This window comes from Chlorocebus sabaeus, chromosome 5 (genome assembly GCF_047675955.1).
Source record: "Chlorocebus sabaeus isolate Y175 chromosome 5, mChlSab1.0.hap1, whole genome shotgun sequence".
In the NCBI taxonomy this organism is placed as follows: domain Eukaryota; kingdom Metazoa; phylum Chordata; class Mammalia; order Primates; family Cercopithecidae; genus Chlorocebus; species Chlorocebus sabaeus.
The window spans coordinates 43,043,113-43,057,686 of record NC_132908.1 but is presented as its reverse complement, the minus strand read 5'-3'; the positions used below and the strand labels follow the sequence as shown (position 1 = coordinate 43,057,686).

The 14,574-nt window shown below is 41.7% G+C and overlaps 1 pseudogene; it reads right to left on the bottom strand.

Annotated features, from left to right (window-relative positions):
• The window catches only part of LOC103233516 (SHC SH2 domain-binding protein 1-like), a 632,774-nt pseudogene that overhangs the window by 219,342 nt on the left and 398,858 nt on the right, over positions 1-14,574 (bottom strand).

Here is a 14,574-nt window from a genome sequence, read left to right as displayed (position 1 = left end):
TGGTATTTTTAGTAGAGCCAGGGTTTCGCCATATTGGCCAGGCTGGTCTCCAACTCCTGACCTCACGTGATCCACCTGCCTCAGCCTCCCAAAGTGCTGGGATCATAGGTGTGAGCCACTGTGCCCACCCAGAAACACTATCTTATTATGGCAGATTTAATAATGTAAAATATTTACTCACAACTGCTTATAATACTGTCAATAATTTACGATATTTTGTCTGTAACTTGTTCCTCAATCATTGGGCTACAGACCACACTAGAAAATAACTGTCCACATAGAGGCTACAACATTTAAATTTTAAGAAAAAGCTTGTTACTGACAGGTACTTGCAGAGACAAAGCATGCTCTCTTTCCCAATGGAACTTCACATTGCATTGAAATAATCCACTTACTTATAGTAAAACAAATCTTGTTTAAAAAAATTTACCTAGCCAGATGTATTCTGAAGTAGATAAATTTCACTGAAGGTTGGGGCTGTTATACTGTCTGTTGCCCACATCAACTTAATGTTATAAATACGTCAAAGGAAGACATTGCACACAGCATTTGGACTACTAAACCACTTCTTTTAACATGAAGAACTCTGAAAACATAGTTCAAGTATCTAATTTGAGCAAAACTAGCAAGTCAGTTTCACTGGAATACTGCAGGGGATGCCCTTTCTCCCTCTAGGGATTACTGGGATTTAGTAGAAAAGAAGTGAGGACTGTTTGGGCTCTCTGCGTTCCTGAGACCGTTTTCCAATCACTTTTTTTTTTTTTACTTAAAACATTGCAGAGTTCTCAAGAACAGTCAGACTCACTGTGGAAGGATCCAAGTCCCGTGTGTTCAGCTCATTTAGACCATCTGCTTGTTCTCCTGGGTGACCTGGTGAATGGACGCTGTCTGCTGTGCAGGCTGCTGCAGTGCTTTGTCCAGGCTGACAGTGGGAGAGCTATTTTGCAGTTTTTGCATTCCAGGGTACCCAGAGAGAGGGTGCAGCAGCCAAAACTTCCTGCGATCTGGGAAAAGCCTGTGTTCTGAATGATGGAAATCTCCTCCTCCTTTACAGCAAGCTCCTGGGGGAGAGCTGCAGCTTCCTGGTTCCAAAAATTGGGGCCGCCATTCATTATTCGGGCTGTCAGATCCTTCTGGAATGTTTCCCAGAACTTCAGGCCATCACCCCCTAGCAAAGCCATGGACTGTTTCACCCAGGCAGCTCACCTTGGGGGAGACTGAGGGGGTCCTTATTCTACATGTGAGTGCCAAGTGTACCTGGAAGTTGCCCTTGCTGGTGAAGACCCTGCCACAGATAGTACCGCTGAACTGGTTCTCCCTAGTGTGGGACCGGGCAGCAGGTCCTGTGGAGGGCCCTCCTCTCTGCTAAGGAACTGTAGGCTGAAAGGGGACCCTCTTTGCCCACAGGCGGAGTTGGCGGGGGCGGTGGTCAGGTCCTGGGCGCCTAGTGGCCAAGGCCACGCGGGCAGGCTGTCCAGCCTCGGGTCCTGAGCGCTATTCCCTGGGGTCTTCCAAATTGCCCAGGCAAGGGACTTAGGGCGGAAGCGCTTGCCCAGCACCAGGGCAGGGTCTGTGCCCGGATCTTCCGCAGCGACAGGTTGGGCGCTGGCCCTTGCAGCGCTTCCCTAGGACAGAGGGCTACAGGTGACATTGGCTGTGGCCCGATGCCCACCAGTGGGCACCTAAGACGCTGTAGGGACGGCTGAGGCAGAAGTGGGCTTGGCAGGCTGGGCACCGACCTCAGGAGAAGCCCCAGCTTCAGCGTTGAGGTGCGGACGCCAAAGAGGCTACCAGAGGCCAGAGGTGCCACGCTGGAGGCAGGGGCGGGGTCGGTTCTGCCCTGGGGGGCGACCAAAGCTAGGAGTCGGAAGAGCGCTGGGCAGCGGGGGGCGCTGGAGCGGCTCGAGCTGGGACAGGAACCCTGAGCCCAAGCCCCTGCCCGCGGGGTCGGCAGGGACCCTATCAGAGGTTCAGCGGGAGCCGCTGGCTGGGCCACAGTGGAACCGCTAGGGACTGAGGGAGGGAGGCAACAGCGGCCTTTCCTGAGGACCCCGGAGCTGCGGATCTGCTGCATGAGCTCTCTCTGGGAGCCCTGCCTGCTGGGAGCCAGGAGTCACTCCAGGATCGGGACACAGCCACCCCATGCCTGCCTGCGAGCACCTTGAAGGAACCGCGCTGGCGCCACCTGGTGCTCAGCAGGATCTCCAGCTCCTGAGGTGCTGGGCGCTGGGGCCGTCAGCAGGGCCCAGCGCAGGTCCCCCTCCTAGAAGTCTCAGACCTACAGGCTCCGCATCCTTCTCCGCCGGCATCGCCTTGTCTTCCTGCGCGGGTTCCTCAGAGACCACTCTCTTGGCCTGGTCGCTAGGGACCTGGTAGGGGAAGGTTCCAAAGTCCTGGGCGGGTGGGGTCCTAGGCTGTGTGCAGCGAGATCAGCCCAGGCGGTATTCTCCCACTCTTCTGCTGCAAGAAGTCCCGCCACTGGAGCTCCGCAGTTTCTTGCTGAAGTTGGTCTCTGGCCAGCTGCTGCTCTCCACCTGCTGTCTGGGTCGTGGGGCTTCCCCCAGTGGCCTGCTGGGGAGTCCTGGCAGGGGGCAGCAGCTGCTCCTCCATCTTGAGGAGTGGGGCTTGGCCCGCTTGCACTCAGACAGGCTGTCACTGGTGCCTTTCAACCATCTACACACACACATATGCACACACAACAGCCGCTCACTCTGTGACGTGCATGCGTCACATACACATACATATGTTCAGACACAAGCTGGTTGAAAGATTAAACAGCTAACTACCAAGAAAAAAAAAATAAAACAATAAGTCAAGGCACATCTCTGAGTTAACAGAAGGGAAGATAAGAAATTAGGTTGCTAGAGTTGTTTATGTAATAAACATAATCCAAAAGATACATATTTTAATCCATCCAATGTTATAGCAAAATTCTACCTTATGCTCCAGCATCCCTGCCTTCAGACCATCATTCAGAGCACGGTGACTCTCCGTTTATGCGGAATTCCAACGGTACTGGAAATTTCTCATTCACAGCAAACTGGCAGCAGCGATCACAAGTCTCGCTATCTATATTAAATAGTCACACTGTCAGGAGATTGACCTTCAGTAGAGACAGAACTATTTTACGTTAGAATATGGTATACTTCTGACATGATTTTAGTGTATAATGTTTAAGAAACAAAGAAAAAGTTACAATTTTTAAAATCTGATCACTTCAAAAATACACATATTCATCCTAGCAAATTCCCTTGTATGAGTCTTCCCGAAATGCTGAATATGTGAGACATTGCCTCATTTAATTCTCCTTTCTCTATATATTTTAGAATTCTAGCTGTTAATTTATTATTGTTTTATATTTTTCAAATTAAAAGAGCTAGCTGTAACTGGTATTTCAAAGTATTCACGGAAAGACAACACAGCCATCACTAATCTTTTAAAGAACAATGATTCACTAACAGATGGTATATTTTGACATTCCTGTTGCGCTATGATAAATACCTTAAAGATACTTTTCTGGGCATCTCATTATCATTATGGATAAATATTTCCAATTTTTAGTTGAATTACGCGTCATCAAAAAGTGAAAGATTAGGAAAATTATTTCATTTTAAGAAGCGTACTATCAATAACATTAAATAGAAAAAGTCAATCAAAGGTTAAAGACGTTACTTGTACTTTTAAAGAGTAAAATCATTTGTGCTTTATGCAAGTTTGTTCATACAGAAAAATCAGAATAGTATGTGTTAGGGAAGATGATAATGCCAGTACTCATGATGACACACAGTGATGGTGAGAAGCAACCGAAACCAGAAGACGACTAGAAAAAGGACGAGGGGATACCACTCCTTAGTTTACACTTGGAAGTAGAAGCTTATTTGCTGAGCGTTTATCCTAAACTCATCATCCTAAGACTTTTGTTTCTATAAACCAAAATATAATAAATACAATGAATTGGTTCTGGACACGCATTAAAACTTAATCACAGTAAATAATATGATTTTTAAGAAAAATAGGGTAAGTGAAAATATGTGAAGGCAATTTAAAGAGAAATATGACAGTCTTATTAAACAACATACTTATTTTATAGTGTTATAAAATATTCATCTTAACTTGTAGTATTTCTATACTTTCACTTGACATTTTGTTAAGTCAGTATGTGAATCACAAAATACATAAAATCTGCTTTCTCTTAATGCTTTTACATTGACTTTATTGTGCTATAGGATGAATGTTTATGCCTTTACCCCAAAATTCATACGTTGAAACCTAACGCCCAGTGTGATGACATTTGGAGGTGGGGTATTTGGTAGGTGATTAAGTAATAAGGGTGGAGCTCTAAGAGTTTATAACAAATTTCCCTGAAATTTTATAGCTCGGTTAGATAATTTTATCATGGTTGCCATTGGTCAGAAATCTGAGAGCAACTTGGCTATAGAATTATGGCTTGAGATCTTTCATGAGTTTTAAATCAGATATTAGGGGTGATGGCACTGAGAGGCTTGACTGAGGTTGGAAGATCCCCTTGTAAGATGTCTCAGTTACATGGCTATTGGCAGGAGGTCTGTGTTCCTTTCCACCTAGACCCCTCCACAGGTCTGCTTTAGTATCCTCCTTGAATATCCCCCAGAGCTAGGGATCCAACACTCCCAGACAATTTTTTGTAACAGTTTCAGTAGGAATCTTACTAGATCTAATTTATACACCTGGTAAAATTTGGTTGTGAATCCATCTGTTCTTGGGCTTTTTCTAGTTGGCAGGCTTTTTATTACTGATTCAATATCACAACTCACTATAAGTCTGTTAAGAAATTCAATTTTGTCTTAGTTCAATCTTGGGAGATTGTCAATTTCCAGGAAATTTATCCAATTCTTCTGTTTTCTAGTTTGTGTTTGCATAGAGGTCGTGCGTGCGTGTGTGTGTGTGTGTGTTTTAAATCACAGAAATTTTGTATTACTGTGGGGTAGGTGGTAATGTCCCCTTTGTCATTTCTTATTGTGTTTATTTAGATCTTCTCTTTTGAATCTTTTGGGTTTTTTCATTGGTCTAACTAGCCGTCTATTAATTTCATTCATTCTTTCAAATTATTTTCCATTATTTTCAAAGATTTTCTAGATTTATTCCTTAATCTTATTCTTTACCCTAAAGTCACTGAGGAGCAGGTTAATTTCCATGTAATGGTATGGTTGTTAGAGATTTTCTTAGTACTCATTTCTGTTTTTATTGCACTATGTTTTCAGAGTGTGTGTGGTAAGCTTTTGGTTTTTAAAAATTTGCTAAGGATTGTTTTATGGCTGGATGTCTGTTCAATTTTAGATTATGTGCCATGTGCAGATGACCAAGAAGGTATATTCTGTTGTTTTGGGGGTGGAGAGCTTTCTAGAAGTCTATTAGGACCATTAGGTAGGTGTTAAGGTCCCAAATATCTTTTGTTAGCTTTCTTCCTCGATGATCTAATATTTTCAATGGGCTATTGAAGTCCCCCACTATTTTTCAGTGATTATCTATGTCTCTTCATAAGGCTGTAAGATCTTGCTTTATGAATCTGGGTGCTCCTGCGTTGGGTGCATATATATTAAGAATAGGTTTTTTTCCAATATGTAATTTCCTTGTCTTTTTTGTTCTTTGTGGTGAAGTCTGTTTTGACTGAAATTTGAATAGCAATCCCTGCTTTATTAGTTTTCCTTTTGCTTGGTAGATTTTTCTCCATCCCTTTATTTCAAGCCTATGAATGTTATTGCATTTGAGATGAGTTGGATTTTGCTTCTTTACCCAACTTGCTACTCTGCCTGTTAATTGGGGAGCACTTAGCCTCTTATTATTCAAGTTTAATATTGACATGTATGCATTTGATGCTGTCATTTTGTTGTTAGTTGGTTACGTGGACACTTGATTGTGTGGTCGCTTTATACTTTCAATAGTCTATGTATGTATGTGCGTGTGTGTGTGTGTGTGTGTGTGGCAAGTAGCGGTTTTCCTTTCCATATTTAGCACTCCCTTCGGGACCTCTTGTAAGATAGGCCTGGTGGTAAAGGAATTCCCTTAGCATTTGCTTGTCTGAAAAGGATCTTCTTTCTCCTTTATCTATGAAGCTCAGTTTGGCTGGACAAGAAATTCTTGATTGGAATTTCTTTTCTTAAAAAATGCTAAATATAGGCCCCTAATCTCTTCTGGGTTATACAATTACATTTGAATGTAATCTTTCATTTAAACCTTGGAGAATATGAAAGCATTTCTCAGGGGTTTTCTGCATTTCCTGAATTTGAGTGTTGGCCTCTCTGATAAGATCAGTGAAATTGTGGATAACATCCTCAAATGTGTTTTCCAAGTTGCTTACTTTATCTTCCTTTCTTTCATGGATGCCAATGAGCCATAGATTTTTTTCTCTTTACATAATCTCATATTTCTCAAAGGTTTTGTTCATACTTCTTTATCTTACTTTATTTTTGTCTGGCTGAGTTATTTCAGAGAATAAGTCTTTCAGATTTGGGATTCTTTCCTCAGATTGCTCTATTTCACTGTTAATACTTGTGATTGTACTATAAAATGTTTGAAGTGAGTTTGTCAGCTCTATCAGATCAGTTTTATTCTTTACTAAAATGTCCGTTTTTGTCTTTTGTCTCCTCTATTGTTTTCTTAGATTCCTTGTAGTGGGTTTTAACTTCCTCCTGGATGTCAATTATCTTCATTTTTATTTATATTCTAATTCAATTTCTGTCATTTTAGCCATTTCAACTTAATTAAAAACCATTGCTGAAAAACTAGTATGATCCTTTGGAGGGACAAAGACATTCTGACTTTTTAAGTTGCCACAGTTGTTGCAGTGTTTTCTTCTCATCTGTGTGGGCTGGTGTTCCTTCAATCTTTAATCCTTTTCCTGTTTGCCCTGAGAATACTCACCAGCAGTGCTTGTGGCTGCAGCATTTAGCCCAAGATAACTTTGTCAGAATATCTCACTTTTATTATTATTCTTGCATCACTCTTGTATATTGACTTTGGAAACAAAAGACATTATTATATTTTTAGCATTTTGTTTTTAGTAGTGGTATTTTCATTAAAATATATAGTATTTCTTGATTGCTGAAAATCACTAATCCTAGAAAACAGCATTTCTATGCATGATGTTACCATCATTCTCAAACAATTGCTGGCTGAAGATTCATGTGATAAATCTGATTTTTCTGAAATAGATGATTCTGATTATTCAAATGATTCTGAGGTTAGTTCTGTTTATAAATAACCAAGAAAAGTTTTTTATTTTATTTTCACTTTGAAAATTAGATTTGCTTCAGCCTCAAAGAGTATGTCTATGTAGAATTATGAATGCTTGCAGTAAGCTGCACTTTTCTCTTCTAAAGGCGAAAAGAGTTCAAGTTGTTGTCCATTGTTGTTGTTGTTGTTGATCTTGTGTGATTCCCTATTAATTGTAGCACAAGGTGGGTGCAGCTGACTAGGTTAACTTCTGGAAGATTTTAAGGGGCCAAGGCTGAACTCAGCACTCCTGGCCTGCATAGTCTAACACTTGGGGGCTGACAGTAGAACCTTGGCTTTGTTCTCTGACCTCTCCAGGATAAAAAGCAGCTGTGCTGGAGGGACTAGAGTTGTTCTCAGTCCTCTGGCCACAACACTCTGATGGGTGGTGCTAGCCAAAAGACTTCATCAGGATGATGGCAGCAGGATTCATTCTCATCCATGCATGGAGTAGTCACGGCAGTGCAGCAGTATGGATATTCATTGGCTGGGGAAAGATACCAGCACAAATGAGGCTACAGTGCTCCTGCTCATGCTTATGCTGGATATGGGGTGCATGCAGGGATAGGGATGCTGGTGTCCATGTTTGCAGTTATGCCTGCGATGGTGAGAGTGGGACAATCATGGGTGTGGGGCTCCTGGCCTGCATGCATGCATTTGCATCTTTAGTGGAGGTGATGCAGAGGTGGGAAGGCTACAAATGGGTCTGTATAATAGCCACTGTATTCATCTGTGTGCAACAAGAAGCATCAGCAACTGCACAGATTCTTTTCTGTTCATCCAGGAAGTAATCTAGAGTATATTTATCTAGTACAACTTTAGCTAGATAATTCAGAGAAGCCTGTTGTGCAACTGTAGCCTTTACAGTAGAATCTGCTTCAGGGAGTTTTATGAGAGATAAACTTTTCATCATTGCTTCATTTACTTCAAACCATAAAAAGAGATCAAACAAACAATGCACAGCCAGAAGAGTGAAGGCCTCTTGGCAATGCTCTCTCTAACCTATGATATAAGTGAAGAGGAGTAGACCAATGTTCTGTTTCTGAGTCAACAAATACATTATTTCCATTTCTCACCCATTTTCTCTCTTCATCATTTATATATCAAGGCATAAAGTCATACCTTTTAAGCTTAGTTGTAAAATCCTTCACAAATATAAGTATATCCCTTTTACACAAGATCCATTTTGTACTTTGTTTATAGAGGTATGAGGAAGAAAAAAATTGAGGTAAGAGTGTCATGATAGTAGAGAAGTCTTGATTTGTAATCTTGGGAAGGCTGTTCATGTTCAGGATGTTATCTGCACCTGGGGAGAAAGTTTCCTGGTTAGCTTTACCTTAAGGTCTCTAATGAGTGCACAGTTCCAAAAGTCTTGATGGGACCCTTCTGAGTTGTTAGATTTTATAAACCCAAGGTTTCTGGTCCTGAAACTCTCCTACAGTGTGAGTGACAAGGGCAGTATTTCCCTGATGTTGTTTCCAGAAGACACAATCTCTGGGTTTCAGATCATGAATGGTTTGTCCTCAACTGGTGTACCACAACAAGCTGTTTTTACTTGGTGAAAATACATAATGCATTAAGGCTTTGATGCATTTGGTCATATCAGAGTTTAGAAGATGATGCATTGAGATTCTATTATTAGGAGCATAGCTCTTCTAGTGACTATTTCATAAGGAGTAACTTACGTTTTCCACTGCAAGTGGATCTGATTCTCATCAATGTGTAATACCTTCGATCAAGACAATCCAGTCAATTCAGTTAGCTTAGTTTAATGTTATTTTATCTGTAATATTTAATTGTTTTGTAACTTATCAAGTAAGACAAGTACCTTTATCACTGGAGAGCTCTCCAGAAAGGTCACATGAGGAACTCCCTCTCCCTCCCTTTTTTTTTTTTTTCTTATTTTTGAGACCACACTGTCGCTCAGGCTGGAGTGCAGTGTCATGATCTTGGCACACTGCAACCTCTGCCTCCCAGGTTCAAGTGAGTCTCCTGCCTCAACCTCCTGAATAGCTGGGATTACAGGCACCCGCCACCATACCCAGTTAATTTCTGTATTTTTAGTAGAGATGGGGTTTTACCACGTTGGCCAGGATGGTCTCGAACTCCCGACCTCAGGTGATCCATCCACCTCAGCCTTCCACAATGCTCGGATTATAGGCGTGAGCCACCACGCCCGATCAAAAATACATTTTTAAATAATGTTTTAGCTATTGTTACGGTATCAGCTCTCTTGCGTGGGAGAGCATCTGTACAACCAAAGAGTATTAAATGAAAATGACAATGTGCCGGATGCAGTGGCTCACGCCTGTAAACCCAGCACTTTGGGAGGCCGAGGCGGGCAGAACACATGAGGTCAGCAGTTCGAGAACAGCCTGGCTAACACGGTGAAACTCCATCGCTACTGAAACTACAAAAAATTAGCCAGGCATGGTGGCGGGTGCCTATAGTCCCAGCTACTTGGGAGACTGAGTCAGGAGAATGGCGTGAACCTGGGAGGTGGAGCTTGCAGTGAGCCGAGATCACGCCACCGCACTTCAGCCTGGGGGGCAGTGAGACTCTGTCTCAATTATCCAGGCATGGTGGTGCATGCCTGTAATCCCAGCTACTTGGGAGGCTGAGGCAGGAGAATTGCTGGAACCCAGGAGGCAGAGGTTGCAGTGAGTTGAGATCGTGCCACTGCACTACAGACTAAGCAACTAGAGTGAAACTCCATTTCAAAAAAAAAAAAAAGAAAGAAAAAATTGCAATTACATGGAATCCCTCTATAAATAGCTACATAGTCCACTGGGTACCATAAATATACTGTAACTTTATATATATATAACTGTAACTGTAACTTTATATATACCGGTTCTCAGTTGCCCACCTCCGCTCACTACAGAGAGCGCTGGGCTGCTGGGGGCTCCGCCAGGCCCTGACAACCCCCAGGATGCCCGCTTCAGTTCCCTTCCAGTCTGCAGGCGCCTGTCCACACTTGCCCAACTTTATTCCACACTTAAGAGTTTTAAACTTAGCACCCAGATTCATAAAGCAAGTCCTTAGAGACTTACAAAGACAGACTCCCACACAATAATAATGGGAGACTTTAACACCCCACTGTCAACATTAGACAGATCGAGACAGAAAGTTAACAAGGATATCCAGGAATTGAACTCAATTCTGCACCAAGCGGACTTAATAGACATCTACAGAACTCTCCACCCCAAATCAACAGAATATACTTTCTTCTCAGCACCACATCGCACTTATTCCAAAATTGACCACATGGTTGTAAGTAAAGCACTCCTCAGCAAATGTACAAGAACAGAAAATATAACAAACCATCTCTCAGACCACACTGCGATTAAACTAGAACTCAGGACTAAGAAACTCAATCAAAACCGTTCAACTACATGGAAACTGAACAACCTGCTCCTGAATAACTACTGGGTACATAACGAAATGAAGATAGAAATCAAGATGTTCTTTGAAACCAATGAGAACAAAGATACAACATACCAGAATCTCTGGGACACATTTAAAGCAGTGTGTAGAGGGAAATTTATAGCACTAAATGCTCACAAGAGAAAGCAGGAAAGATGTAAAATTGACACCCTAGCATCACAATTAAAAGAACTAGAGAAGCAAGAGCAAACACATTCAAAAGTTAGCAGAAGGCAAGAAATAACTAAGGTCAGAGCAGAACTGAAGGAGACAGAGACACAAAAAACCCTCCAAAAAAATTAATGAATCCAGGAATTGGTTTTTTGAAAAGATCAACAAAATTGATAGACCGCTAGCAAGACTAATAAAGAAGAAAAGACAGAAGAATCAAATAGACGCAATAAAAAATGATAAAGGTGATATCATCACCGACCCCACAGAAATACAAACTACCGTCAGAGAATACTATAAACACCTCTACACAAATGAACTAGAAAACCTAGAAGAAATGGATAATTTCCTAGATGCTTACACTCTCCCAAGACTAAACCAGGAAGAAGTTGAATCCCTGAACAGACCAATAGCAGGCTCTGAAGTTGAGGTAATAATTAATACCCTATCAACCAAAAAAAGTCCAGGACCAGACGGATTCACAGCTGAATTCTACCAGACGTACAAGGAGGAGTTGGTACCATTCCTTCTGAAACTATTCCAATCAATAGAAAAAGAGGGAATCCTCCCTAACTCATATTATGAGGCCACCATCATCCTGATACCAAAGCCTGACAGAAATACAACAAAAAAAGAGAATTTTAGATCAATATCTCTGATGAACATCGATGCAAAAATCCTCAATAAAATACTGGCAAACCGAATCCAGCAACACGTCAAAAAGCTTATCCACCATGATCAAGAAGGCTTCATCCCTGGGATGCAAGGCTGGTTCAACACACACAAATTATCAATAAATGTAATCCAGCATATAAACAGAACCAAAGACAAAAACCACATGATTATCTCAATAGATGCAGAAAAGGCTTTTGACAAAATTCAACAGCCCTTCATGCTAAAAACTCTCAATAAATTCGGTATTGATGGAACATATCTCAAAATCATAAGAGCTATTTATGACAAACCCACAGCCAATATCATACTGAATGGGCAAAAACTGGAAGCATTCCCTTTGAAAACTGGCACAAGACAGGGATGCCCTCTCTCACCACTCCTATTCAACATAGTGTTGGAAGTTCTGACTAGGGCAATCAGGCAAGAGAAAGAAATAAAGGGTATTTAGTTAGGAAAAGAAGAAGTCAAATTGTCCCTGTTTGCAGATGACATGATTCTATATTTAGATAACCCCATCATCTCAGCCCAAAATCTCCTTAAGCTGATAAGCAACTTCAGCAAAGTCTCAGGATACAAAATCAATGTGCAAAAATCAAAAGCATTCTTATACACCAGTAACAAACAGAGAGTCAAATCATGAATGAACTCCCATTCACAAAAGCTTCAAAGAGAATAAAATACCTAGGAATCCAACTTACAAGGGATGTAAAGGACCTCTTCAAGGAGAACTACAAACTACTACTCAGTGAAATAAAAGAGGACACAAACAAATGGAAGAACGTACCATGCTCATGGATAGAATCAATATTGTGAAAATGGCCATATTGCCCAAGGTAATTTATAGACTAAATGCCATCCCCATTAAGCTACCAATGACTTTCTTCACAGAATTGGAGAAAACTGCTTTAAAGTTCATATGGAACCAAAAAAGACCCCGCATTGCCAAGACAATCCTAAGCCAAAAGAACAAAGCTGGAGGCATCACGCTACCTGACTTCAAACTATACCAGAAGACTACAGTAACCAAAACAGCATGGTACTGGTACCAAAACAGAGATACAGACCAATGGAACAGAACAGAGCCCTCAGAAATAACACCACACACCTACAGCCATCTGATCTTTGACAAACCTGACAAAAACAAGAAATGGGGAAAGGATTCCCTATTTAGTAAATGGTGCTGGGAAAACTGGCTAGCCGTAAGTAGAAAGCTGAAACTGGATCCTTTCCTTACACCTTATACGAAAATTAATTCGAGATGGATTAGAGACTTAAATGTTAGACCTTAAACCGTAAAAACCCTAGAAGAAAACGTAGGTAATACCACTCAGGACATAGACATGGGCAAGGACTTCATGTCTAAAACACCAAAAGCAACGGCAACAAAAGCCAAAATTGACAAATGGGATCTAATTAAACTAAAGAGCTTCTGCACAGCAAAAGAAACTACCATCAGAGTGAACAGGCAACCTACAGAATGGGGTAACATTTTTGCAATCTACTCATCTGACAAAGGGCTAATATCCAGAACCTATAAAGAACTCAATCAAATTTACAAGAAAAAAAAACCCCATCAAAAAGTGGGCAAAGGATATGAACAGACACTTCTCAAAAGAAAACATTCATACAGCCAACAGACACATGAAAAAATGCTCATCGTCACTCGCCATCAGAGAAATGCACATCAAAACCACATGAGATACCATCTCACACCAGTTAGAATGGCAATCATTAAAAAATCAAGAAACAAGAAGTGCTGGAGAGGATGTGGAGAAACAGGAACACTTTTACACTGTTGGTGGGACTGTAAACTAGTTCAACCATTGTGGAAAACAGTGTGGCGATTCCTCAAGGATCTAGAACTAGACATACCATTTGACCCAGCCATCCCATTACTGGGGATATACCCAAAGGATTATAAGTCATGCAGCTATAAAGACACAAGCACGCATATGTTTACTGTGGCACTATTCACAATAGTAAAGACTTGGAATCAACCCAAATGTCCATCAGTGACAGACTGGATTAAGAAAATGTGGCACATATATGCCATGAAATACTATGCAGCCATAAAAAAGCATGAGTTCGTGTCCTTTGTAGGGATATGGATGCAGCTGGAAACCATCATTCTCAGCAAACTATCGCAAGAACAGAAAACCAAATACTGCATGTTCTCATTCATAGGTGGGAATTGAAAAATGAGATCACTTGGACACAGGAAGGGGGGCATCACACACCGGGTCCTATTTTGGGGAGGGGGTAGTGGGGAGGGATAGCATTAGGAGACATACCTAATGTAAATGACGAGTTAACAGGTGCAGCACACCAACATGGCACACGTATACATATGTAACAAACCCACACGTTGTGCACATGTACCCTAGAACTTAAGGTATTAAAAAAAAAAAAAAAAGAGTTACTGGGACTAAATTTACTTTTCCATCAACAAACAGCTACAAAACTGGACAAAATATACGAAACAAGAGTTTTCTTTTTTTTTTTTTTTTTTTTTGAGACGGAGTCTCGCTCTGTCGCCCAGGCTGGAGTGCAGTGGCCGGCTAGTTTTTTGTATTTTTTAGTAGAGACGGGGTTTCACCGTTTTAGCCAGGATGGTCTCGATCTCCTGACCTCGTGATCCGCCCGTCTCGGCCTCCCAAAGTGCTGGGATTACAGGCTTGAGCCACCGCGCCCGGCCAACAGTTTTAAAGCAATGGATAAGGCAGGGCGATGATCCCTGAAAGAAGGGAAACAAAAGTTGCGAGTCCTGTCATTACCCTGACTTTCTGCCTGAGGGACCTTCCAGACTGCAGCCGATAAAGTGAAATTTCAGCAGAGCATAGCATCTCACTGAGCTGAGGAAACAGAGATCAGAGTTTGGCGAAAGAGCGAGCTGGAATTTTTTGGAAAAAAAAAAAGTACCAAGAGACTTAATCACAGGCCGGGCACAGTGGCTCACACCTGTAAACCCAGCACTTTGGGAGGCTAAGGAGGGCAGATCACTTCAATCCAGGAGTTTGAGACAAGCCTGGGCTACATAGTAAGACCCTATCT